Source organism: Eleutherodactylus coqui, chromosome 3, assembly GCF_035609145.1.
Source record: "Eleutherodactylus coqui strain aEleCoq1 chromosome 3, aEleCoq1.hap1, whole genome shotgun sequence".
NCBI classification, from domain to species: Eukaryota; Metazoa; Chordata; class Amphibia; order Anura; family Eleutherodactylidae; genus Eleutherodactylus; species Eleutherodactylus coqui.
In genome coordinates this window covers 252705266-252731558 of record NC_089839.1, presented here as the reverse complement: position 1 = coordinate 252731558, position 26293 = coordinate 252705266, and the positions used below count along the sequence as shown (strand labels likewise).

General features: G+C 42.7%; 1 long non-coding RNA gene across 2 annotated transcripts; it reads left to right on the top strand.

Annotated features, from left to right (window-relative positions):
• Window positions 1-1576: 1576 nt before the first annotated feature.
• On the top strand, window positions 1577-25444 carry LOC136620001 (uncharacterized). 2 transcript variants are annotated; one of them, XR_010791102.1, is made up of 3 exons: window positions 1577-1662; window positions 11994-12027; window positions 21609-25444. It is a non-coding gene; the product is annotated as an uncharacterized lncRNA (long non-coding RNA). The 2 variants fall into 2 exon arrangements; XR_010791103.1 differs by lacking the exon at window positions 1577-1662 and adding an exon at window positions 8857-8986.
• Window positions 25445-26293: the final 849 nt, after the last annotated feature.

Below are 26293 nucleotides of genomic sequence, written 5' to 3'. Positions count from 1 at the left end.
CACTTATGTTTGATTTATATAGCACTTTTTAATAATACTTCCTCATATGCAATTTATAACACCCTGATTGGGTATCCCGGCTCCTAATTACTTACCTGTGAAAAACAATAGAGGCTAAAACCAACAATGAGGCTTTATTCCCACGAGCGCATATATGCTGCGGTTTCATGCCTGGGCGCATATACGGCACCTATGTGAAGCTTTGCTTTCCAATGCAGCCGTTCACATGGGCAAATATATAGCATGTAAATATGCTGGCAGCATGAAAAATAGAACGTATACGCTGTCGGCGCATATACACTCAGCTAAAACTTAGTTCTGGAACTAGGTTTTGGCCAATATATCCCGGCGGGTCCCATAGACTCCTATGGCAGCAGGGAAAGAGAAGGGAGGGGGAGGCATTTTTGCAGCATCCAATGCTGTGAAAAGCTTACAGGTGCCTCTATATAGGTACTAGAAGGCATCCCGAGGATTTTGGCAGAGCGAGAGTTTTTTGGGATGCAGCGTATTTTTTCCACTGAAAATGACGTTCACGGTTCTGTAAATGGCCGAGAAAACGCTGGCTGTGATCGCGGAAAAACGCCCATTCAGGCGCTTATACAGAGCAGGCGTGAAAATGTAAAAACGCCGTCGGTGTTTATGCGCTCGTGGGAAAGATAACAATTTATTTAACCTGTAGGGAAAAAGACAATATAGCACAATGTATAAAAGAGAACTAGGACTTGATCAAAACACAAAACAAAGATGCCCTGACCAATTCCACTGATCTCAAGTCGCACACAGTGTACTCAAGGGCATTTTACATGGGACTATTATCATTTAAAATTCATTCAAATAAACAAAAATGAGGGATAATCAGCCCGCGTAAATGCAAAAAAATCATTTACTATCCGTTCACTTCTCATTACTGCTGACTTTCAGTCAGCATAAAAAACATCACTGTATTGTGGGCTTCTCACTGCGTATAAACGCTACCTGCTCATTGCTTCACATGGAATGTGAAGTGCTGAGCTAGAAGCCGGCGAGAAGCTCGCTATCTGGAAATGTTACCTGTCTAAGCGTTCTACGTGAGCGCTAACGACCTTAGTGGTGACGTCAGGGTTCATGCAGTTGTTTAGACGACCCTCATTCCCTTTAAATCGGACTGTAGAATACAGCTTGCATGCTCACTTATGTTTGATTTATATAGCACTAATATCTCTGCTCCTCCTCTGTTTGGAAAGAACACAGGAAGTTTCACAGATACAATTTATCACACCCTGATTGAGTATCCCCGCCCCAATAACACACCTGTGCAAAGCAATGGAGACTGAAACCCACAAGCAGACTATGTGGTTTGTAAATGTAACAATATTTAACAATCTAACCCCCCAATACCCCCCCCCCCCCCCCCCAAATACAATGTGTTTAACCTCTAGGAAAGAGACAATATAGCACAATGTATTCGCTAAAAGATTACTACGACTTGATATAAAACACAAATACACAAATGCAAATAGAATAGGGAAAGATGACTCAGCAATTCCACTAATGTCAAGTCGCACACTTAAGACACAGTCCACTTAGAAGACAATATAGTTAGAGGACAGCCGGGCACGCTCACTTATGTTTGATTTATATGGCACTTATCTGCAGTCCATCTGCTTCTCCTCTGTTTGTGGGGTAAGTTCTTGAGAATAGATTTTATGTCTAATAGTTGCAGTTCCATGAGAGAACACTTGGCAGTAGGTATAAGGTCTGTTTTTGTTGTACATTATGGTCTATGGCCATGTTCCATCACCAACATTCATAAACCTCTCCACGTCTAACGTCCTCATTGATATTGTCTATTGTAGGTCTGAACATTTTTTTCCCTTGATTCACTGTACAAATTGTCACAATTTTGTGAGGGAAGTATAAGGAAATGATTGATCGTTTGCTAGTGCAGTCTTGTGTGCTTTTGCCTTCCATTAACTATGATGAGTCACCGCAACTACATAAAGGGAGCTTATGGGAATAAATGTCATTACGATCTTCTAGTGTTTATGTTATTGTACCATCATTTATGTATTTCTTTCCCTTTCACTTTTTTAGATCATCATTGATCAATGCCTGTAGAAGGTTCGAATGCTTCTTTGCTTGATTGATTACTCTGACGTTCATAGCGATTGCGTACCGATTTGCTCCATACTGGAATTGGGCAATAGATTTGCACTGCACTGGGTTTTGCCAGTACTTAGTAAGTCCTCATTTCGCGTTGAACGTGGCATCTGTGAGCACTTGGCTTCCAGTCCTGGGACATGGGGGAATCAGAGGATATATGGGTGATTCTTGTTATTCTTGTATAGGAACACTATATAAACTGGCTTAAATTTCAGAGCCATCACATTCCTGATGAAGCTGCGGTTAGTGACCATTAGGCGTGGGGATTTTCCCAGCCCTCTCTGCTTGCAGTATTTGGCCATTATTCATCGCATTGGAACTTTGCAAGTTTATTGACTTATTTTCTGCTATTATATTGCAAATGTCTTGACCATACAGCTGCATACCTACATTTTACATAAGAGAATCTGAGGGGATTAAAGGAGTAGTTGTCTTCATTGTTTGATACTCCCTTCTGTTTTGCTTTTTATAGGGCTTCTTCACACAATGGTATTTGTGCATGTTTTTATTTGCGTAAAATATACGTGTGCAGAGAGCAGAACCCATTGAGGTCAATGGAAAGGTCCCCGTGCTTCTTGGGTGCGCAAACAAATAGGACCTATTCTATTTTCCAGCATATTTATGCACCAAGTATCCCATAGAAGTCTATGGGAGGTTCACCAATACACAGTCAATATGTGTGCAAAATCACTATATACTGCATATATACAAAACATATTTGCGCATATACTTTTAAAGGGCCAGTTCACACGCACACACGACACACCCTTTCTGTGGATTAAATGACTGTTTAGCCTAATGAAATCCAGATGTTTGGGGGGGGGGGGTTGTGGTTTTGCACCGTGTTTCACACATCCCCTTGCATATTTGTGAACCTCCCATACACTTCTATTGGAACCTGTGCCGCGCAAAATGCAGAGTGATAGAGTAGATTCTACGTGCAAAACGCACTCCTAAGAACAAACCCATTGAAATCAATGGACTCTAGTCTTTGTGTTTAGTGCGTGTATATTTTATGTGGGTAAATACCCGTGCAAACACGGCCGTGTAAAGAAGCCCTAAATGTTCTTAACTGGACGTGTTCGTATGTGATTGTTTGATAACACTTATTCTTGGTATATGTCTTTACGCTTTTGGCACACTTTCTTTCTATGTTTATGGTTTACATAAGTGTGTTGTCATTGTTGACCTTGTTCAATAGTAGTGACAGCCATAAGTGTTTTTTTTTTCTGGTGAATCAGTCAAAAAGTGTGGCATCATTGACTTATAGGATTTGATAAAAGTCCATATGGACCAAAAGTCACATGATTTTGATTGTCAAGTCAATAAAACTCACACTGCTTGGATTGCATATGGGATTGAACATAGGCTTGGCTGAAACATATGCTGCACACGGGTTAAAGGGAAATACTCCGAGACTATGCCAGAGCATTCCCAGCTGAACACTGGAATGTCAACCGGTTGGAGAGAACTACCGTATCAGGTATGCAGTGTGTTGTGGCCCATTCATATTTCGTTGTTATTCCATTTACTGTAAACTTGGACAGAACTTTTGAGCTCCTATGATTAAACCTGCTGAAATGAAGACTAAAGTGTTTCCATTTTGGCAGTTTTCCATTTGTTTCTGGGATTTCGAGCTGTAAGGAATAACTTACTGGACCACATTATTCTTTGCTGCTCAAAAAGCTGGAAGTGAATAGCAAGCTATTGGTCTCCAATTCAGCAGGTTTCATCAATGGTAGGCAATGCTTCCTTGCGGGTACTAGTTTTGGCGCTTTAGAATTAAATCCAGAGGGAACCCCTGGATGGAATAAAAAACAAGATGTGTACAGGCTCTTGCTAAACACTGCAGCTAGAAGATAAAAGATCTTCTACAGTAACATAGAGCAGTAAACAAGCCAGGAAGCCTAGTGGGTCTGACTGAAATACACTGAAACTGAGGCATACTCTTAGGCTAGCGAGAAAATCGCGCAAGATTTGTGCATTTCGAGACTTTTGAATGGAGTCATACACATGAGTGATGTTTTCCTGCATGGCACCGTGATGCCATTCTGAAAACAAATCATGGCATGTTCTCTCTTTCTGCATGCTCTCGCATTGTCCATTGTTATCAATGGGGCTGGCGGCAGCATTGCTCTGCTTGCTAGGTGCAGGCAATGGGAGATCTCCCATTGAATACATCCCCGAAGTGATGCGAGGCTATTTTGACATAAAACGCCCCGAATCCATGGGGAATTTACATGTTGGCAAGCGCGATATGGGGGCACAATAGCATAGAGCTCCTGCACGTTAGAGAATTAGAGTATGCTTAAATGCGCATGCTTCAGCACAATATATTTGCACCATGAACTAGCTAGATTTGCGTGCATGTCTGCGCATTGGACTGTACATTTTTGTGCATGCAGTGCCTGTTAATATGTATGGCCCCCACCCTTTAAGGAAGTCCAGAAGTGCTCTTTTTTTTAGCGGAATTGCGCAGCGTATGCTACATGTACTTGCACATCTCCCATAGACTTCTATGGAAACCTCTGGTGTGCAAATGTGCAGAGAATTGAACTCATTGATATCAATGGGCTTGTACACATTTCCCATTTTTTTCACACAAAAAAATAGGACTTCCTCTACTTTTGCGAGCATTTGCACACAAAAGTTTTTTCAAAAATTTAATTTGTGTCTCCTTCCTTTCAGTTTCATCCCATTCCTTTTAGTCTTTCCTTATGCAAATGAGAATAGGACTGATCCCTCTGCACTGTGACAGCCCTTCAGATATTTGTAGACAGCTATTAAGTCTCCTCTCAGCCTTCTTTTTTGCAAGCTAAACGTTCCCAGATCCTTTAACCGTTCCTCATAGGACATGATTTGCAGACCGCTCACTATCTTGGTAACTCTTCTCTGAACTTGCTCTAATTTGTCGATGTCTTTTTAAATTGGGGTGGCCAGAACTGGACACAGTATTCCAGATAAGGTCTGACTAAGGAGTAGAGGGGGATAATTGCCTCACATGATATAGACTCTATGGTTCTCTTAATGCATCCCAGAATTGTGTTTGTCTTTTTTGCTGCTGCATTACACTGTTGACTCATGTTCCGTCTGTGATCTACTAGTATACCCAAGTCTTTTTCACATGTGCTGCTGCTTAGCTCAATTCCTCCAATTCTCTGTGGGTTTTTTTTTTTAATTTTTCTTGCCCAGATGTAGGACCTTACATTTCTCCTTGTTAAATACCATTCTGTTAGTCGTCGCCCACTGTTCAAGCTTGTCTAGATCTTTTTGAATCCTCTTTCTCTGTTCTCTAGTGTTAGGTATCCCTCCTAGTTTTATGTCATCTGCAAATGTAATCAATATCGCCTCAATTCCCTCCTCCAGATCATTTATAAAAATGTTGAACAACACTGGGCCTAGGACAGAGCCTTGTGATAACCCACTTGTTACATTCTTCCCATTGAATGTGCAGCCATTTATGACCACTCTTTGAGCACGATCACTCAGCCAGTTGTAAATCCACCTAACAGTTGTCTTGTCAATCCCATATTTTGTCATTTTTTTCAAAAGGGATAGTATGAAATACTTTGTTAAATGCTTTACTAAAGTCAAGGTATACTATATCCACCACATTTCCGTGATCAACCCAGTCAGGTGATTCTGTCATATAAAAAAATATGATTAGTTTGCCATGACTTGTCTGTTACAAACCCATGTTGGCTCTGGTTAATTACTCCATTCTTATCCAAATACTTGCATATATGGTGTTTAATAACTTGTTCTAAGATCTTTCCTGGTATAGAAGTCAGGCTCACAGGCCTGTAGTTTCCTGAATCCAACTTGTTCTGTCTTCTTACACGTTCACACAGTGTGCAGTCCAACATTCAGCTTAACCATTTCTGTCTTCCAAATAAACAAACTGTTCTTCTTAATCTGACAGGTTTATTAGTTAACAGATCGTAGCATACAAGCGTGCATTCAATGCGATTGGGCTTGTGATAATGCGTGGATTGATTGATTGGTAAAACAGATATGCTTTTACAAAGATGGTGGATTTTGAAGAGGAGGGAGCAAAGGCAAGTCTGAACTCTGTCTATCTCTGACTGGAAGTTCCTTCTTCCCACAATGCCTTGCAAACTACCCATAATACATCAGTCTTTAAGGTAGAAAAACAAGTTGTAATACATTTGTAACACAGCTAGATGGTGCTGTAACCCCTAAACACCTAGAATGGAATGTTATGTAGCTTCGGTTTATGTGGGGCAGAACACAACTATTTCCCTTTCTTGAAGATAGGGAACATATGCTTTTTTCCAATCTTCTGGGACTTCTCCTGTTCTCCAGAAATTTTTCAAGGATTACGGCGAGTGGTTCAGCAATTACCTCCACTGCTTCCTTCAGTATCCTAGGATGTAATTCATCTGGACCTGGAGACTTGAATTAATTTAAGTTAGCTAAGTGTTCCCTCACCATCTCTCTGCTTATAGATAGCCTACATTTCTTTATTCCGCTAATAGCACATAAAAGATCAGTTTATGTTCCATCTACTTTCTGAGAGAAAACAGATACAAAATAAGAAGTGAGCAAATGAGCACACAATACGCAAAATACAGTGCAGAACCACAAGGAAAATAACACATCTAGACTTTATTAGGCTAAATAGCCTTTAAAATCAAGGCAGAGGTGTATCCCATGCCCATGTGAACATGCCCTGCATGCAAAAAAGTACAGTAAAATGTGCCAATATGCGCGCGCGCAAAAGCACCTCATTTATGATGCAAATGCATTGTGCTGAAGCGCGCACAAAAATGCATAACCTGTGTAAAGCCGCCCTAAGGATTTGTGTGCTGTCTGTGTAATCCATGGACAGCACACGGCCCAATAGTAGCCTATGAGGCTATTCACATAGTTAGTTTTTCACTAAGACCGATGGTCTGTGTGAAGTAAATTGATGCTTGTCCTATTCATGGACGTTTTTACAGATGAGGGTACGCCATGCAGAGAATGTGGTCCACACAAATCAGAAAGCATATGGATGGTTCTGTGGGCTGTCCAATTTTTTTACACCCTCAGGAACAACTTGCATATAACCATGTCAAGATAGCCTTAGGGACCTTTCACATGCGAAGGAATTAGTCCCCCTGGACATTTCTGCGTCATAATGTTATCCCTTTGGGGCTTGAATTACGCATCTGCTAAAGTCCACCCTTCTTTCTTTGAAAACTGCAAGATTAAATTCTGCTGCGGAAAAGCTTTCTGCTATAAAATTTAAGCCTCATGCCCACAGCCGTGTTGGACTCCGCCAGCGGAATATTGCAGCAGAGTCCGACGTGGTGCCCCCCAAAGGACCCATACCGGATCCGCCGCACGAGTCCCGTCCGGCCAACTGGCGTGCATGCGCAGTGCAGCGGATGACGCGCCGGCGGTGGGTGGGATCCTTCTGCTGTGATCAATGGAATTGACTACAATGGAAGCCGGACGCATGTCTTTCCGCGTGATTTCTTTCATGCTGCGGAATCCCGCAGCGTGAACATTGAAAGGCAGAAAGCTATTAGGTTCATTAGAACCTAATAGCTGCAAGATATTGCTGCGGATTTCCACCATCTGTCCGTGGGCATTATCCCTAAGGACGTCTTATGGAATTATTGTTGTAGATTTCTAGCATACAAGAGAAAAAAAATACAAGAAATTAGGCAAGACTTCCCGCAGTAAGGCTGAGCTCACACGGCGATAAGTGGAATCTACTTGCGGAGGCCTATAGTGGGTTCCAGCTGGAAGCTCGACCGTGACCCTGCGTACGGTCGTGTATGGCCACAAAATTGTACTGTTTATGACCTCATACTCACGCAGGCGGTCATGCGCAGTACATTTTTTTTTTGTATTTTCTGCACTGTTGCTTATCGATGACATGTATACCCGCAGCCCACATGCAGCTTAATTGCATAAGTGCTGCGGGTATATCTGCAATTCAAATCCAGTTGTGTGAGACTGGCCTTAACAGTGTAAAAAAAAAAATCTACACTGACAGCGGCCGCAAAATACACGTGCACAATATGCAGAGAATAGAGCTTATTGATGTCAATGGCAAAATCCGCACCTGCGCTGCATCCTGCAGACAATGTCGTCCTATGTGAAAGGTCCCTAGTCTTATATTTGGCTGCTACAAGTCATGTTACTAGTGACTTCAGCGTTCAGCCTCCCTGAGCACACAGTAGTTTCACACTGTACTCGATTGCTACGACTGATTACCTCGAACAATTTCTATCCTCCAGTAACCGGATTCCATAGTATTGCAGTGCATCATTCTTTTTACCACTATCTGAGACTACTTCCTGTAGTGAGTTTGCAGTCTACAACAGTAAATGTAATGCACAGTTCATTGACCTGATTAGAAGTTTATTACTTTGGGGAAGAAAACATATTATGTGATTTTTTTTCTTACACTGCAGACTGATACAATAAAGTGTTGCGTAAGCTTTCAGCAGTCTCATTACATCACTTCAGGAAGAGACTTTGGCCTCATCCCAGATGTAGTCAGTTTCGTAGAGAAAACCTGACATCTGCCAAGACAGATGTACACAGGGAAAGGGAATCCCACAAGTAGTCCCTCCCCCTCCAGTATAAATAAGTGCCAGTACTGCAATCCCTTCTCATTTCTTACAGGCTTGGAAGAAATATCAAGTTCATTTTAAGTGATCCTAAGTTGTAACTAACTTATCAGAAGTTTGGAGAAGAGGAACTGCTTTAACTCAATATGCCTAATTCTGAAAAATTGGCCACAAGACGGTGTTTGATCATCTGCACCATCGTAATATCATTGGTTACTGTAATGTTTTCGGCATGCTTTGTATACCATTTCTTGGTAAGTCAAACTTTATTTTTACAATTTTTTTCACTTTTTTGTCCTTTTTGAATTATGCTCATTTTTCCAAGCCGGGATAAGAACAGGTAAAAGCGGTATAGAAGAGTGTTGGCCTCTTCTTTTTTTTTTTTTCTTTTGGATGCGATTTTTCCTAGAAAATATTCATATACTTCTTGGAAAAAATGTCTATAGCTAATGCTTGCTAGCTGTGAAGCACAGACTAAATGTGGAGTAAAAATATACTTGTCTGAAAGCGGTCTTAGGTCTCATCTCATTCACAGGAGCGATTTATTGCATCAATTTTGCCGCAATCTGCCAAAAATCGCTACCGTGTGAAGCATTGGATTCAAATGCATTCCTTCACATGGGCGATTTTTGATTTGAAAAAAGCTGCACAGCAAGATTGTTAAATCGATGACCGTTTCTGGTTGCCGATTTTACGTGCAGCGTCAAAAAATAGGTCTATCTCTTGATGAAAAACACTAGAGGCTCCCATAGACTCCAACGGGAGCTAAAAACAAAAGGCAGGGGGAGGGAGTTTACATGCGTCCAATGCTTGAAAAAGAAGTCGGCTGCCTCTATTTTAGCTATTTAACCTAATAGAAGCCATTCTGCCGACCAACGGAATTCCGCGCTGCAGCGTTTTTTTATGCGATTCGCTTGTGTGAATGGATGAGAAAATGCAAATTAATTAGATTTTGGCTATTCCCCTTTATTGCGGTTTGGTTACTGGGATCTGCTGTGGGTTTTTTGCACAGCAGAAATCCTGCAGTGAATATACATTGTGTGAATATATCAACGATGCGCTGCAAAAATCCACACCAAGATCAGATTGTCTATATGCAGATCTAGATGTGGATTTGGACGTCGGCAAAAACAGAGCATGTCATGTGCACGAAAAAGGGAACTGAGAATGAACTCATTGATAACAATGGTTTCTATTCTCTGTGTATTGTGAGCGCATTTATGTCCTTCTGAAGTGGCCCTCAGGCGGTCATCAATATCTGCATGCTATACATGCAGATTTTGGTACTAATCTTTTCTGCAATGCGGTAAATTAGGCTGCGTGTTGTGGCCAATTCTGGTACCTGTGGAGACACTCCTACTGTACTGACAATGAATGTGCACTCGTTGTGGCCCGTGACATATATCTTGGTTGGTTGCTATGATACTTGACAATGCTCTGTGTCATAGCTATTCAATGGCTTTTCGTTATCGGCCCGGGACTACACCCAGACTTTTGGAAGTGAGATTTTTCTTTTTTAACGATTTACAGCTGCCGTCTGCAGGAGTCCAAGGCCCAATGCCCACAATTGGATTATCGCTGCGGAATTCATAGATTTTGTATTAACTGTGCTTTACTAATCCCATGTGCTACATAGTAGCAGCACAGCTGGCTGCCTGATCACAGCTGTCCATGATACATTGTAGCACACACGGGTTGTAATAACAAGCCATTACATTTGTTATCTCTAACTGCAGATTTATTTGTATATTTTAAAGGGATTGTCTAGGGAGGCAAAATCGGTGTTACTAGAGCATGTGTCCACATTGCTATTTAGCATGTGTCCACGTAAGGTTTTTATCGGTCAGGAAACAATGTCATGCTCTATTTTCCTGCACATTTGCATATGAAAATAGCACATATGGAACTAATTAACTTAATTGCCCATTTTAATGAATGGGAACTTGTGTGCATATTTATTTGTGAGCGCAAAAATGCACTAAAAGACACACACATGCAAAAATGTGTGTGCAAAAATGTCAAGCAAATGCATGCATAAATGCACTTGCGCCCGTGTGACACCGGCCAATGAGTCCATACCACATAAGCTTATGTCAGGAGCGGGATGAGTGAGGAATTTTTCTTTCCCTCTTTAAAAATATAACTTTTCTGTGAATCACTTACACATGTTGGATCAGCACTGTGTCGTCATATATAGAAAAACGTATCCATATGATGTTAGGAGTTCAGGACAGACAACTTGCATAGAATCCTAGAATGGTAGAGTTGGAAGGGACCTCCAGGGTCATCGGGTCCAACCCCCTGCTCAGTGCAGGATCACTAAATCATCCCAGACAGATGTCTGTCCAGAATCTGTTTGAAGACTTCCATTGAAGGAGAACTCACCACCTTGTGTGGCAACCTGTTCCACTCATTGCAGTTGGGCCAGGATGCTTGTCCATAAAACGGGCGCAAAAATGAATCCATAATATGCTCAATATACATGTCACAAGTTTCAAACAGGCGTGTTGTCACTATATATACTACTTTTTATACCTAGCTATGTCCAGGTAGCCTTGCCATCCTTGATGCACTCGCTCTGTCTTTCTCTATTTGAATTTGGTCCTGATGCTTTTTCGGGGTTTCTGCCGCCCTTAATGTTCTAGCTCTTACCCATTCATTCTTTCATTATTGGTCACATTGTTTACTTATCTCACTCACTCGCAGTCATTTTTTTTTTTCTTTGCTTTCGGCTGGACTTATCCAATGGGTTTCGACTTTTTTGAAGGCATTCAGGATCTAACACACATGTAAATTTATTCATTGCGTTGAATCACAAAGTATCTTAATTTTATCATAGATTGTACAATAGGCCTCATTTATTGCAAGCCTGTAAGAAATTGTTTGCTACACAAAGCAACCAATCGTTATTACTTAGGCTGCTCTAGGAAAAGGAAAGCTGTGCTGTGATTGGTTGCTAGGTGCAACAAAAAGTTGAACCCCTCCCACCAGTTTTTGAGGTTGGATTGTGAAGAGTATGTGGCTCAAGTTTGGTTGAGATCCATCAGGAGTCAGGACATGTAGGAGTCTATAAAGAACAAGCAAACTAATTTATCACTTTATATATATGTATATATTGATCGATAGATAGATCTATAGTGATGTAGAACCAAAGTGGGCCTCAGCGTTGCTACATCTATATGGGCACAATACCATGATCTAATAGCTCTATCTCTAGGCAAGACAGATTGTATATAAATTCTTGATTTTCTTTCATTGTAGGTAAGAGACCTGTGTTATGCGCATGCCACACTTGGTAAGTGTCTTATTGCAATGCTATTACACTTCATAGTTTATTTGGCACAATTTTTTTACATGGGTTTCTATACAATAATACCTAAGGGCTAATGCCCACGTCCGGATTTCTGCCACATTTTACACGGCAGAAATCCGCGGCATTGTCCCACAGCTATTAGGCTCTATTGAAACTAATAGCTCAATGTTCACGCTGCGGAATTCCACCACGGAATTCTGCAGCGTGAAAAAAAATGCAGCATGCTCTATTTGCCGCGGGAATACGCGGGGCCAGCTTTTATTGTAGTAACTGGAAGCCGTCTGTCACGCTATAATTCCGTTGTAGCACAGTGGAAGTATCGCGTGAATACGAGTCTCCGCCCACCGCCGGCCGTGTCATTGGCCACGGCCGCCGCATCATGCACTGTACTGCACATGCGCGCCGACCCGGCAGACAGAATTCATGCAACGGATCCGAGAGATGAGTATGAAGGTTTTGGGGGGTGCTATGGTGGACTCCACTGCGATATTCCGCTAGCGAAGTCCGCCCACGGCCGTGATTATGGTTTATAGTGCTCTTAGGCAGTGAAAGATTAAGTGGACCAAAGGCTGTTCACATATCAGCAGCAAATCTGCCGTGTGTGAAAATACCCTAAGGCCTCGGTCAGACGACCGTTTTTGCCGCATTTTGCGGATCGCATGATGAACGCGCATCCGCAAATCGCGTGACCGGGGCCGAAAAATCGCCCGAAAAAACTGCAGCTAGCAGCGTTTTCGGGGAAAAGGCCCCGATCACAGGAGCGCTGTCCAACTCATTGCAATTCAATGGAGCCGGCAATACAGATTGGTCCCTGCGCTGAGCCAATCAGAGGCAGCACTCACTCACCCATTCATGAATGGGTGAGTAAGAGCTGCCTCTGCTTGGCGAGGGTTGTGACCAATCAGAGGCAGCCCATTCAGCAGGCGGGGATTTAATATCCCCGCCTGCTGAATACTACTCAGAGCAGTTCAGGAGAACTGCCGGCTGGCCGCGGCTGAACTCTGGCTGCACGGACAAGGTGACTATATATATATTTTTTATTTTTACACATTTTTGGATGATTTTCAGGGAAGGGCTTATATTTTTAAGCCCTTCCTGAAAATTCATCCCACGCTCACCGCCAGCCCATTGCTTTCAATGGAGCCGGCTGTATTGCCGGCTCAATTGAATTGAATGGGCAAACATCATTCTTCTCTGCCACAGCTGTTACAGCTGTGGCAGAGGAGAATGATTTGTGTAGTATATGTTCTCAATGGGGTCGGCGCTGCTGCCGCCGGCCCCGTTGAGCGCATATAAAGATCACAAGGAATCGCAGATCGCAGGTAGGCGCGATCTGCGATTTCTTGTGTCCTATAATTTATCGGACGAGCGCATAAAAAGCGGCCATGTGTCCGATACCATTGCAAAGCAATGGTTCTAAAAATGCACAGATCGCATGCGCATGCACAAATGACGGGAAAAAACGCACGTGTGACCGAGGCCTAAGGCTGGGTTCACACTAGACTGATGTGCTGCCGAAATTTTGTGCTGAATTTCTGTGCAAATCCGCCTGCGGCTCCTAATCCTGGGATTAGCCAGCGATGTGGATGAGATTTTGAAAAAATCTGGTCCACACGGGGCGGCTAATCCTTCGCAGCAAAGCCGGGGCGGAACCGGTAATGCGGAATTAACTGCCGCAGCATGTCAATACTTTTTTTTTTTCCGTTGCGGCCTCGCTCCTCTCTATGGGGAGAAAGCCGCAAAACGAATGCCGGCAGCCAAACTGTTTCAAGACCCGCGGGTTTTGAAGCTGCGGATCTCCTGCGTAAATCTCACGGCTTTTCAGTACGGCCAAGCCGCGGGATTTCTGTCCCGTGTGAACCCAGCCTAATAGTCCTGATATGATTTCCCCTTAAGGGTATGGTCATATGTAGCAGATTTGCAGCTGATTTTGACCTTGATTTGCAGCAGAATTCATCCCTTCATTTCAAAGGGTGAAATTTGCTGTGGATTTGCAGATAATAAAGATTTTTATGCAATTTCTACTGCTGAACCACATCAAAATTCGCCACGTGTAAATAAACCCTAAGGCTAACTTCACACGGGTAAGGGCGATGTCAGGCCATGACTCACGGTCCAATATTGCTCTTGCCATATCTGTGAAAGCCCCAGACATGTGAGGCGTTTTCATGTGAATGAATGCAGGAATCCTCCGGCACGGCTGTCACAGCAGCAGCAGAGGATCGCGGATTTCTCCCATTGAAAGCAATAGGGCTGCGATGCGAGATCACGCAGCCAGATAGAACATGCCGCGATTTATTTCTCGCATAGCATCGCTATGCAGAAAAAAAATGCTCGTGTATGTCCCCATTCAAAAGAATGGGTTCATATTTGTGCGTCTTACAGCGCACAAATTTTGCACGATTTTCTCGGCCGTGTGAAGCTGGCCTCAGAATATGTTTACATGGTGGATTCTGCTCTTGGAACTTTCTGTATTGAATCTGCCTGGAGAAAAGCAGCTGAAATCTGTGGCTACTCTGCCATGAATACAGATGTGGATTTAGCACTGATAATGGTCTAACTGTAAACCACAGTATCCCTGTAATCATCATGGCCCGTATAAGTAGTTCCATTCTGTCATTTAACAAAACCCACTATGCCAAGACCATCATTACCTATAATAACACTATATAAGGGTCAAATAACACCGCCACACTATGATCACATATTACCACCACAGAGTGATTAATACCAACATACTGTCACTGAATAAAGACCACTACAAAGATCAATATTACCAATAATAACACTATGTGAGGGCCAAATACTACCCCCAAACTGTGGCCACATAAAAGTACTGAAAAACACTTTACAAAGGCTAATATTACACTCCCCTCCAATACAGTGACCATATAGCAGTACTGTATATACTAAATCTACAAAAGCACTTTACAGACTGTATACATGATTACAGTACCACTATATCCAGTGATTACAGGTGACATCTCCTCTGCAGTTATTCACTTTCCCTTTTTCTTCATCCGGCCCAGACTGTCATGATGACTTCTCCCAGTCATAACTTGTCTCTTCAGAATTTCACACAGACATCTTTAACTCCACAATTTTCGAGGGACCTTGCTTTGTTTTACAAACTTCCACATAATCTCCCCATCCATAATGCCCCAGATAGTAATAATGCCACCTGAGGTGACCCACACAGTATCCCCCTTTTGGTTCCCCCTGTAGGCCCCACATACTAAGCGACACTTTTCCTGTCGAAAACCCCCCACTCAATAATAAAGACCTCCTAACGCCCTCACTCAGTAATAATGCCACAAATACGCACCCACTCAAAAGAAATGCTCCATATAGGCTCCTGCCCATTAATAATCACCCTCACAGGCTTCACTCATAATAATACACCTTTATAGGCCTTCACTCAGAAATAATTCTCCACATAGGTCGGCACTCAATAACAATACCCCTTATAGGTCACTAATTAGCAATAATGTCCCATATAGATTCCAACCCCCTCTCTCAGTAAAAGATCCTCTCATAGGCCCCAGACTCGGTAGTAGTGCAACTCATAAGTCGCAGCCCCTCCTCAACTCAGTAGCATTGCCCCTTGTGTATAGTAAAAAAAAAGTTATTCTCACCTGCCGTGATGCTCCTCCAACTCCCGGTCTTTGCAGTCCATGCTGCCCATACTGCTCGTCTGCTCACTTCCGGTTAGAGTAATCATGTGATTGCTGAGGCCAGTTTCCAGCTGCAGCAATCACATGTGTGTGTCACCTAATCACTCTACATGGAACCATGCAAGCAGTGTTGGAAGCCAGAAGAGCAGCACATCAGGCTAGTATAACTTTTTTCTTTTTACATTTCACCAAAAAATGTTCTCCCCTCCAGTGGCCCCAGGCCAGGCAGATTTGTGCGTCTCAGGCAGATTATTAATAGGGGTAATTTGGGATACTGTGGGCCCACTTAGGTTTGGCCTCTTTGAGCCCAAGGCTCTATCTCTCCTATTATAATCCACCATTGCTCATGGGTGGTAACAGGTGCCCTTTAAAAGAGTTTTTGCTGTGTCAATCAGAAATACTACAAAACCAAAATAGTGGAATTCAGCAGCTAGGACCATCAATGTTTCTTAGAACAAATTGGTCTCAGAATGAAGCCTCAATAGATGGAGTAAGCATGCATGTGTAGTCAGCTAAAAGCACAGTATAGGTCCATGCAAATATCATTGCCACATCCATAGTCCCTGGACTGCAATATCATTCCTCTGTAACAAATATGTCGGACCAGCTCTTTCCAACATTTGCAAATTCACAAACGATTTAATTTTCAGGACATGACATTTTTTTGCACATTTTTACACCCAAAGTACAGAAGAGCATCTCTGCCCTACCGCGGCTCTGTAACACCCCAATACACTCACTGTGCGTATGGCCGGAGGCCTAGTCCTTGTCACGGTGACACCACACTCTAATTGGGCTCTCCAGATGATATGTTGCAGAAATAACGGAGACAAATCCAGCAAATTAGTAATCCGAGAGTGAGCAGATTTACTAATGGGAGTAATTAGTAATGAACAACGTGGATTACAATACTTGGTGAAAATACAGTTGTAATGATGACACTTTAACTTCAACACACTCTCTATAATATTTATTGCAGATAGAAGAACTAGACAATTTCCCCACTAATAGATTTGACTGAAGAATTGGTTTAGATAAACTGAAGGATAACTGAAGCAGAAGGATAAGTGGCTAGACGAATGATCATGGCTTTGACTTCACTGGAAAGTTATGACTCACTATTTTTGTAGAAGTGGATCTCGGAGAGATACTTCTCTTCCTCTGCTGTGGGATGCCAAGGGAATGGGTATTGACCCCGTTCGCCTTGGGGCAAAATGTGCTGCACCCCTCGCTCTCTCTGTCTCACGCCCTCCTCCTTTCTGACTCTGGCGACAACTTCCTAACTGCCCACTGTGTCCTCCTTATATCATCTCTCTCGCTACGCGCCCACTTGCATAGGAACTTGTGTGACTGCTTTCCACCCTTGGGGCTCTGCACCAATGAGATTAAACCTGACTGTCAGTCAAGGATGAGCCAGCTGACATCAGGGATGAGCTCATTGCTTGAGCAGTAGGGGAAGACACAGGGTCTCTCCCACAGACTGCACCTCGTGTATCCAGGGATGGCATACAAGCATGTAAGACAGGACAGGTGTGCTGTGTGTGTTCTGTAGTGCCCACTGGGACACTACAGCTCTGCTGACACAAGCATAAGGGATCTATGATGCTGTGAGTTCATGTCAGTAGATCCATGGTTAGGCTGAGACGCTCATCCGTATTATGAGCGCAAAAATGCACTCCGAATACGATTGTCTGACATTGACTTAACACTTACAGGCTATAGAGCTTTGGTATACTGAGTATATTAATGCATTATAAAAGCAATCATATTGTGACATTCTCTATTGGGACTAAATAAATTGCTGGGAAATGTCAGAGTTTATTTTTTAAAAAAGGTCATGGTAAAAAAAGCAATTCTTTTCAGTAAAAAGTGCTTTTATTTCGTAATCGTGTAAGAAAAAAATAGAAAAATAAGGAAGATAGAACAATACCTCTGCAGCACCACCTATTGGATGGCAGCATTCCTGCAAGTTAATGTCCGACTCATTATACAAGTCTTAACTATGATTGGGTAGAGAAAAAAATACAGACGCGCATGTGTGCTATCACCACAATCGTCACAACCATAATAATTCATCTAACACACTGTTAACCGCACAGTGAGCTGCGCAAAATAGAAAGCTGATTTTTTTTTAACAACCCTTCAATCCCAAGAAAATAATAAATGTTAAGTTCCATGTATCACAAAATTATACCAAATTCTATAATAATGATAAAATCTTTATTTGTATAGCGCCAACTTATTTTGCAGCACTTTCAAAGCACGGGGGAACACAAAACAAAATGACAATTACATGTGGTATACAATTATTTGGAGATAGACGGGGTGTGGGTGGTTCAGGAGGTACAGGGGCAGGAGAAGAGACACGGGGGAACACAAAACAAGATGACAATTACATGTGGTATACAATTATTTGGAGATAGATGGGGTGGGGATGGTTAAGGAGGTACAGGGGCAGGAGACGAGGCACGTGAGCACAAAACAGTGCGAAAATTACATATGGTATTTAATTATTAGGAAACAGAACAGGTGGGTGATAGGAAGGTACAGGGGCAGAAGAGTTATATGATGAGCAAAGTGGAAGGTGTGGGAAGCCATAGAGAGGGGCAGGGGACATGTTGTGGGGGTTGGGATTGGATCAGGAGATTTGGTATGCCTTTCTACAGAGGTGCGTTTTTAAGATGCTTCTGAAGTTCTGTGTGCCGGGGATTGTCCAGATGTTTTGGGGGAGTGCATTCCAGAGGATTGCTGCTGCTCTAGAGAGGTCCTGGAGGCGAGCATGTGAGGATTGATTTAGTGGGGTGTTTAATCTCAATTTGTTGGTTGATCGGAGTGTGCGGGCTGGGTGGTGTATAGACAGGAGGGAAGCGATGTACAGTGGCGCAGTGCCATGGAGAGTTTTGTGGGTGAGGGTGATGAGTTTGAATTTAGTTCTGTAATGGATGGGTAGCCAGTGCAGAGACTAGCATAGTGTAGAGTCATTTGAGACGCGGCTGGATAGAAAAATTAGTCTAGCGGCCGCATTTAGTATGGATTGCAAAGGGGAGAGTCTGGTGCGGGGAAGACTAATGAGCAGCGACTTACAGTAATTGAGTCAGGAATGGATGAGGGCAACAATGAGTGTCTTTAGCGTGTCCATCATGAGAAATGGCCGTATTTGAGCAATATTTCTGAGTTGCAGGTGGCATTTTCGGGCCAGAGATTGGATGTGGGGGGTGAATGAGAGGTCAGAGTCCAGTGTGACCCTAAGGCAGCGGGTGTGCTGTTTGGGGGTTAATATGATGTCAAATACTGGAATGGAGATGTTGGGAGGAGATCGGTTGGAGGACAGAAAGATGAGGTCGCCAGTTTTTGAGAGGTTAAGTTTGAGAAAAAGGGAGGACATAGTCTTAGAGACAGGGGGCAGACAAACAGTCAGGGATATTTTGGAGGAATGGTTCGAAGATGTTGCGGGAAGAGGTATATAACTGGGTGTCCTCAGCGTAGAGATGATATTGGAGGCCGAATTTGCAGATGGTTTGTCCAATTGGGGCTGTGCAGATAGAGAAGAGAAGGGGACCAAGGACCAAGCCATGAGGTACCTCAACAGTGAGAGGAAGTGGAGAGAAGGTAGAGTAGGCAAAGGAAACACTGAAAGATGGGTCAGAGAGATATGAGTGTCCTTTAGGCCGCTAGAGTGAATCATATCAAGTAGGATGTCATGGTCAACGGTGTCAAACACAGCGGAGAGGTCAAAGAGGATTAATAGGGAGTAGTCACCCCTCAACTTCACTGTCATCAGGTCATTTGACACTTTTGTGAGGGCGGTTTTTGTCGAGTGTATGGGACTGAGGAGTGAGTGGAATGTATCGAAAAGTTGTTTCGGGTTGTGGAATAGTGAGGAGATGAGGGAGGTGAAGTAAGTTTGTTTGGCATGGTGAAGGGCGAGATAAGTTTTCTCCACAGCCACACCTAGTGCACTGCCAGATGAAGCAAGTTTTGGATGTGAGCTAAGGTTGCCGTGGTCTGTCCTGGATGGCTTGGGTCATCGGGGGTGCCACACTTCATCCAGGGCGTGTCTGAGGGTGGTGGAGTAGTATTTGCCAGCCAGATTAGTGCATGAGAGGAGAGAGATGGAGGACAGGGAGGACTTATGGTTTCGGCGAACTGTTGGGTGCGGACAGTCTGGGGATTCCTAAATGTGTTTCTAGATGCGATGGATGGAAGGGTTTGGGGAGGTGATAGGGAACCTGATAGAGAAGGAGAGCAGGTTGTGATCCAAGAGTGGGAGGGGGGAGTTTGTGAAAGTGGGAAGCAGAGCAGAGGCAGAGGAAAATTAGGTCGAGAGTGTTGCCATCTCTGTGAGTGTGGGAGTCAGAGTTGTAATAGGCCAAGGGAAGAGGGGAGCATTAAAAGCTGGAAGGCAGATGGGGAGACAGGGTCATTTGTGGGGATTTTGAAGTCACTGAGGATGAGGGTTTGGATTTCACAGGATAGGAAGTGGGGGAGAAAGGCAGCGAAATGATTGAGAAACAGGTAGGTGGGACCCGAAGTAGAAAACAGCGATGTGCAGGAACAGTGGACGGAAAAGTCATAGGGTGTGGACTTTGAACAACGGGAAGGTGAACAAGGGAACTGATGGAATGACCTGGAAGGTGCAGTTCGGCGAAAGGAGAACACCTACTCCTCCGTTGCGCCTATTGTTTGATCTAGGGGTATGGGATAACTGCAGGCCATCATGGGACATTGCAGCGGGGAATGTAGAATAGGACTGCTGAATCCACGTTTCAGTAAGGACGAGTAGGTTGAAATGTTTGTGGTGAAGAGGTTGTGGATAGTAGGGAGTTTGTTGCACATGGACTGAGCGTTTCATAGGGCACATTTGAACGAGGCGGGGAGGATGCGTGGGATAATGGTTGGGCTAAGGGGTGGTCTAGTATGAAAGGGGAGAGATTTTGGTAAGGATCAATACCGGGTGGGCCAGAGTTGGGGGATATGTCCAGCACAGCTAGAAAGAATATGGTAGCAAGGGTGAGCAGGTGATTGGAGGATTTGTCAGGGTTGCTGTAATACTACTTTGCAGTGTGGGGTGGATGGAGGCATTTGAGGAACGTGAATAGTACATGGGAGCTATGCATGGGTGAGGAGAGGAGGGAGTGTGTTGGGGGTGAGCATAGGAAGACCGTATTAAGGCTGGCAGTGAGGATGGCGATGGAGGCTAGTGTAGAGATGAGGTTGTAGATGTGCAGGGTGTTAGTGGAAGCTACCTGCCCTGTTAAGCGGCCATGTCTATATGTTCGGCTCGCTCAGTTGAGCAGTTGGGTAGGTAGGTCAGTATGAGTATGGAGCAGCCTGTTGCCGGTGATAAAGCAAAAGAGGAGGGGAGCGGTCAATGCAGAAAAGGAAGCAACACATAAGCATAAGCAAGCAATGGAGTAGAGATGCAGTCTTTGTAGATGATGGAGAGGCACGTGCAAAATAGGGCGAGCAAAAGCATATTATCTTTGTGTTGTACTAGTTACAAAAATCACCTGAAACTCCTCTGAGAAGTTATCAAAGGGTTTGTCCAAGTTATAAAAGGACAACCTTAGGGGTCTCCCATAGTGTAAAATAACAAAGGAGCTGATATTCACTTCTCCCTGCTCCCCCACCTGTTCCCTGCTGCTGGTTCCAGTCTCCGCTGTGTTGCTGGTTACAGGCTGCAGTCAGCCAGTGACGTCCCCCAGACCTACTGCTAAAGGAAATGACAACGCTCAGCGATAATCACTGAGAGCTGTCATTGACTGCGGCAGCTTGTTTGTAGACAGCTCAGGCTGTTTTGTTATTTTACACCATGGGGGACCCCTTAGCCTGCCATTTCATAACTTGGACAACCTCTTTAACTCTCATGTTTCTTTTAATTCTTCACAGTTGACGATAACATTAAATGGCAGTGGGATATGGAAAGATGTGTCGGGCAAATACAGTCTGTGGATGAAACTACAGTGAGAATAACCAGTGCCGGAGTCTATATAATAGACATTCAAATATTTAGCACATGCCTGTCGGTACCGACTGATATTCAACTGAAGATACCCAGCAATAAAAACTACATCTCAGGCTCCTTCCAAAGTTCTCCAAAGCCTGTAACTTATGCGAGAATGAGTCAAATCCTTCTGGTAAATAAAAATGATGAACTGAACTTGACAATAAATGGTGTGACAAGAAATGGTGTAACATGCATCTCCAGAGATCCGAAAAACACTCAGTGGAAGATAATAAAGGTTATACATTTATAAATACGTGATGCATTTCTGACAACATTACGCACATTTGGCATTGAACACTAATGTAAATCTACAGTATGTTACGATGTGTCAAAAATGTTGTCCTTATGAGGAGAGCATGAATCATCCCAGTTCCATTGGGATCTACTGAAGTCCGCTTTTGTATATGGCAGCTGTCTGATGGTACATTCACACGGAGCAGCTACATCTGAATTGGGTTGTTTTGATGGCTAGCGCACGGATTTCCATTGAGGTGAATGGGATAATCCCAGGAATATTTGCAGCATGTGAATATAATATACCCCAACGGCTCTCTGGTATATGCTGTAGCTGCTAGAAAGACGCAGAACTTTGACAGAACATATATAATGAAGAGTTAACACTTGATGTGTTGATAATTTGCAGCATATTTTCGTTAGTACAGACAGTCTTCCATATTTTGATCTTCCGTCGCTGTGTCTAATTAAATTCATGATAGCAGGTAATATTAATATTGCTAAGTTTTTTACAAACTGTATATAAGCTTGTTTTATCACATGCTTTGCTGTGACAGGGATTATACTGTACATGAACGAAAAGCGCTTACATCCATTGATGTGCTGTACAATTCTCTGTGCCGCCAAGTGGTAGAAGCATAACACAATGTAATGGTAATAGGAAAAACACAAATAGCATAATAATGAGTTTTTTTTAAGGGGTTGTCTGGTTACCAATAGTTCCATCAGTCTTAAAATAACAGAATAGTACTTACCCATCCACTGATGTGGGGAGCTAGCTAAGTTGCCCCACCATCCTCCTCGTGATTGTTGTATAAGATGACCTCAGCGAGAGTCACTTGGACACTGCAGCCAATCAGAGGCTGCAGTGTCAGCACCTTTTCTTCTGAACACTTACATCGTGGGCGCAGAAATGCATTAAAAACGACCATACCTAATCATTCTTCTTCCATCTGCTAAACATTTCAATCAGGTTATTTGAAATAGCCTTTTCAAGGCACAATTGAAATGAATTGCATTAAAATGTATACTGCTTTTTAACCCTTTAGTGGCACGCCCAGAAAATCTTCGGGGCTTGCTGCACTGACCATACAGTTAAACCCTGGAAGATTTCCATGGACAGCTCTAGTGCTGAAATGCTGGCCAGGAGACACAGTAATTGTACCACTGTACACATTTGCCACTTCGAATTACCTCAGGAAAATCTCCGGGGCTTGCGGCACTGACATGGTAATAATAAGCCTGCCATTGAAGGAGTTAATGGAAACCGAACCTGAAAAAATACGTTTTGCACATTTTCTTAAAAAATAGTCTGAAAAATGTAAGATGTGGAACCTCTGTGTATGATGTGATGAAGAATCACAGAGGATTATTCACATTGCAGAGCCTTGGTTAATTTTCCAGCTGTATGGTTAGTACTGGTACTGAGCAAACTTGTTGAAACCTTTGTTTGGCCAGTTCAACAAACTTTTGCAAAAAGTTTGGTTCGGTCCAAATGTCTTTGAATTGAACTAGAAGTTCACCAATCCCCCTAAAACTGGTATATGACAAAGAGTGTTCTACAGGGCTTTTATGGCTTATTTACCAGTATTCAGGACTAGTGTTCAGCGAGCCGAACCAGTAGAACCCAGTTTCGGGTAGAACTTTGCTAAAAGCTTGGTTCGGGTTTGTGTCAAACTGAGCTTTTAGTAAAGTTTGGCCCAAAGCACAGTTCTACTGGTTCAGTTCACTCAACACTTTGTTAAGTTAATCATTGTCTATTGGGTCCTACCGTTTGGTGATTTCTACATTTTAAAAAAGTGAGGAAGATATACTAAACTCAATGTGCCAGAATTCTGGCTCAATTTGTGCAAGAAAATTGCCAAACATGCCTTGCGCCACATTTTACATGTTTTAGACGCTTTTTATGCTTTGTTATAACAAGTGGGCATGGCTTAGCTGGAAAGGGGCGTGGCTTAGTGTAAAGGGGTGTGTAGGCTTAAAATACTGACATAAAGTAAGGCAAATAACATGTAGTGTAAAGTTAGTCGAAAAAAGTCCAGAGGTTACTTAAATTTATTATACAAAATGAGCTACTGTGATAATCTGTTGGCCTCCTAGTCTAACTTTACACTTCTATTTAGTGTATATTCACTCATCTAAATATTAGATGGATTAGTGAATATGCACTAATAAATTCTGCACTTTGCAACTATGTAAAATTACTTTTTATTACTTGGTGCTTGGTATAAAAAAGTTTTATATAAAGTTTTTATTTTGTACTTAACTATGATTGTATTATTTGGATTGCTATGAAATTCTTTTAATCCAGGTAAGAATTAATAGATGTTCTTTTATATATATTTTGACTTATGAGCCATTATCAGGTTGTGCACTTTGATTCAGAGCACTATATAATTCTATGTTTTTTTATTATTCAGTAATGAGTGAAACTGGATGTTATTAGAATGTGTATACACTCTTAATATATTGAGAAATCATAATATATGCACCTATTGAATGTAAGCTACTTAATGTGTAATATATGTTTAATAGACTATGAGCCCAGTGGTTTATAGCATGACAACTTAGGTCAGGTTTAGACGTGAGCTGTTAGCGGCTTTTGAAAAGCAACAGTTCTAGTAAATGTTCCTGAAAAGATTTCTATAGAGTCACACGGGCACATTCAAAATCACATTGAAAAAGGAAAAGGTACAGTAAAACGTGTGAACAGAAATATTACACATTTCACTTAACTGGCATTGTACATGTTTGCAGCTGAAAAATGAAACAAACCAGAATAAAACTAAAAAAATTCAATTTTTTGCAAACCCTTGAAGTGATCTAATTATTATTTTCTCATTTTTACTGCTTATATTTAAAATATCCTAAGTATGCACTGTATGTTAAAGGATATGTCCACCTTAGCAACCATCTTTTTATTGCCCCAATGCATCAGAATAGAAAAATCAAGCAACTTTGCAATAAGTTTTGATTAACCCCTTAGTAACGCAGCCTGTTTTGGACCTAAGGAGGCAACAATTTTTGGGGGATTTTCATCTTCCCCTTTTTTTACAGCGTTAATCATGCAGCATAAATGACATGAGTTCTTGTTGTTCAATTCATTGCACTGGTCATTACGGATGCGACGATACCAAACATGTGGGTTTAGAGTGGCGTCCAGTTGCTATGATTGGTGTTCTCACCAATACCCGCTGTTGCAATGGGAAGACAGCTGTCAGTCACAGCCAGCTTCCACTGCAGTTGACACGGGCTCGGTTTCTGAGCTCGCACCATCCGTAGGTTGTAAGTTTATGTGAGAACGTCTTCCCAGCCAGGTCGTAAATTTATGTGTAGACTGATCCCACCTTCTATCTCTCCTGAACATTTTAACATTGTACATTTGGCCGTTTACCAAGAAGTTGGAAAGAGATGAAAGGGTGTGGCTGCAGAATCAGACTACACAGAGATTGCATGTAGTCTGTTACCATGTAGACACATAGGTCTGCATTAGAGATGAGCAAGCATACTCGGTAAGGTGATATACTCGAGAGAGCATCGCCTTTTTCGAGTACCTGCTGGCTCGTCCCTGAAGATTCTGGGGAGGGGGGGCGGGGTGAGCTGGGGGTTGCGGAGGTGATCGGGAGGGAGAGAGAGAGGAGTCTCTCTCATTCTCCTCCCTGCTCCCCCTCACAGCCCCGCACCGCCCCCAATCCCCGCGGCCCCCCCGAATCTTTAGGGACGACCCAGCAGATACTCGAAAAAGGCAATGCTCTCTCGAGTATATCGCCTTACCGAGTATGCTCGCTCATCTCTAGTCTGCATATTAGCTGTATGCAGAAAACCATAGGACATTTTGTAAAACAAGGCTTTTTGCAAATTTTGATTCATTTTTTTAAATATTAGATGCATTGGAGCAATATAAGGAAAAAATGGTTGTGAAGGCAGACATAGTGTTTAATTAATGGAGATTGATGATTGTTTTTTTAATGTCACCAACTGTACGAGTTTTCAGTTTATTTTATATGTATGTCACCTTCCTCTTTTTCTTAAATAAAAATTTTTGCTTAAACCTTTTGGATTGTTTTTCATGTTATCGACATTCACGTGCCTTCATTATTTGCTACTTGTTACCCTGCAAGATTGTAGCTTAAAGGCAGATTTCTCCAAAGGTACAGTATAGTGTGGCGTCGGAGAGTCGTAATGAGGCGCAACTGTCAACTTTAGGGCAGTGAACTAGGTTATGCTTATGTTTTCTCACTCTGTTGTGGATCCATCACCTGGTAGATTGCCACCTCTCATAGCATCTGAGGTTAGACATTCCTTAGCACCATATTGGATGGGTATGGCCAAA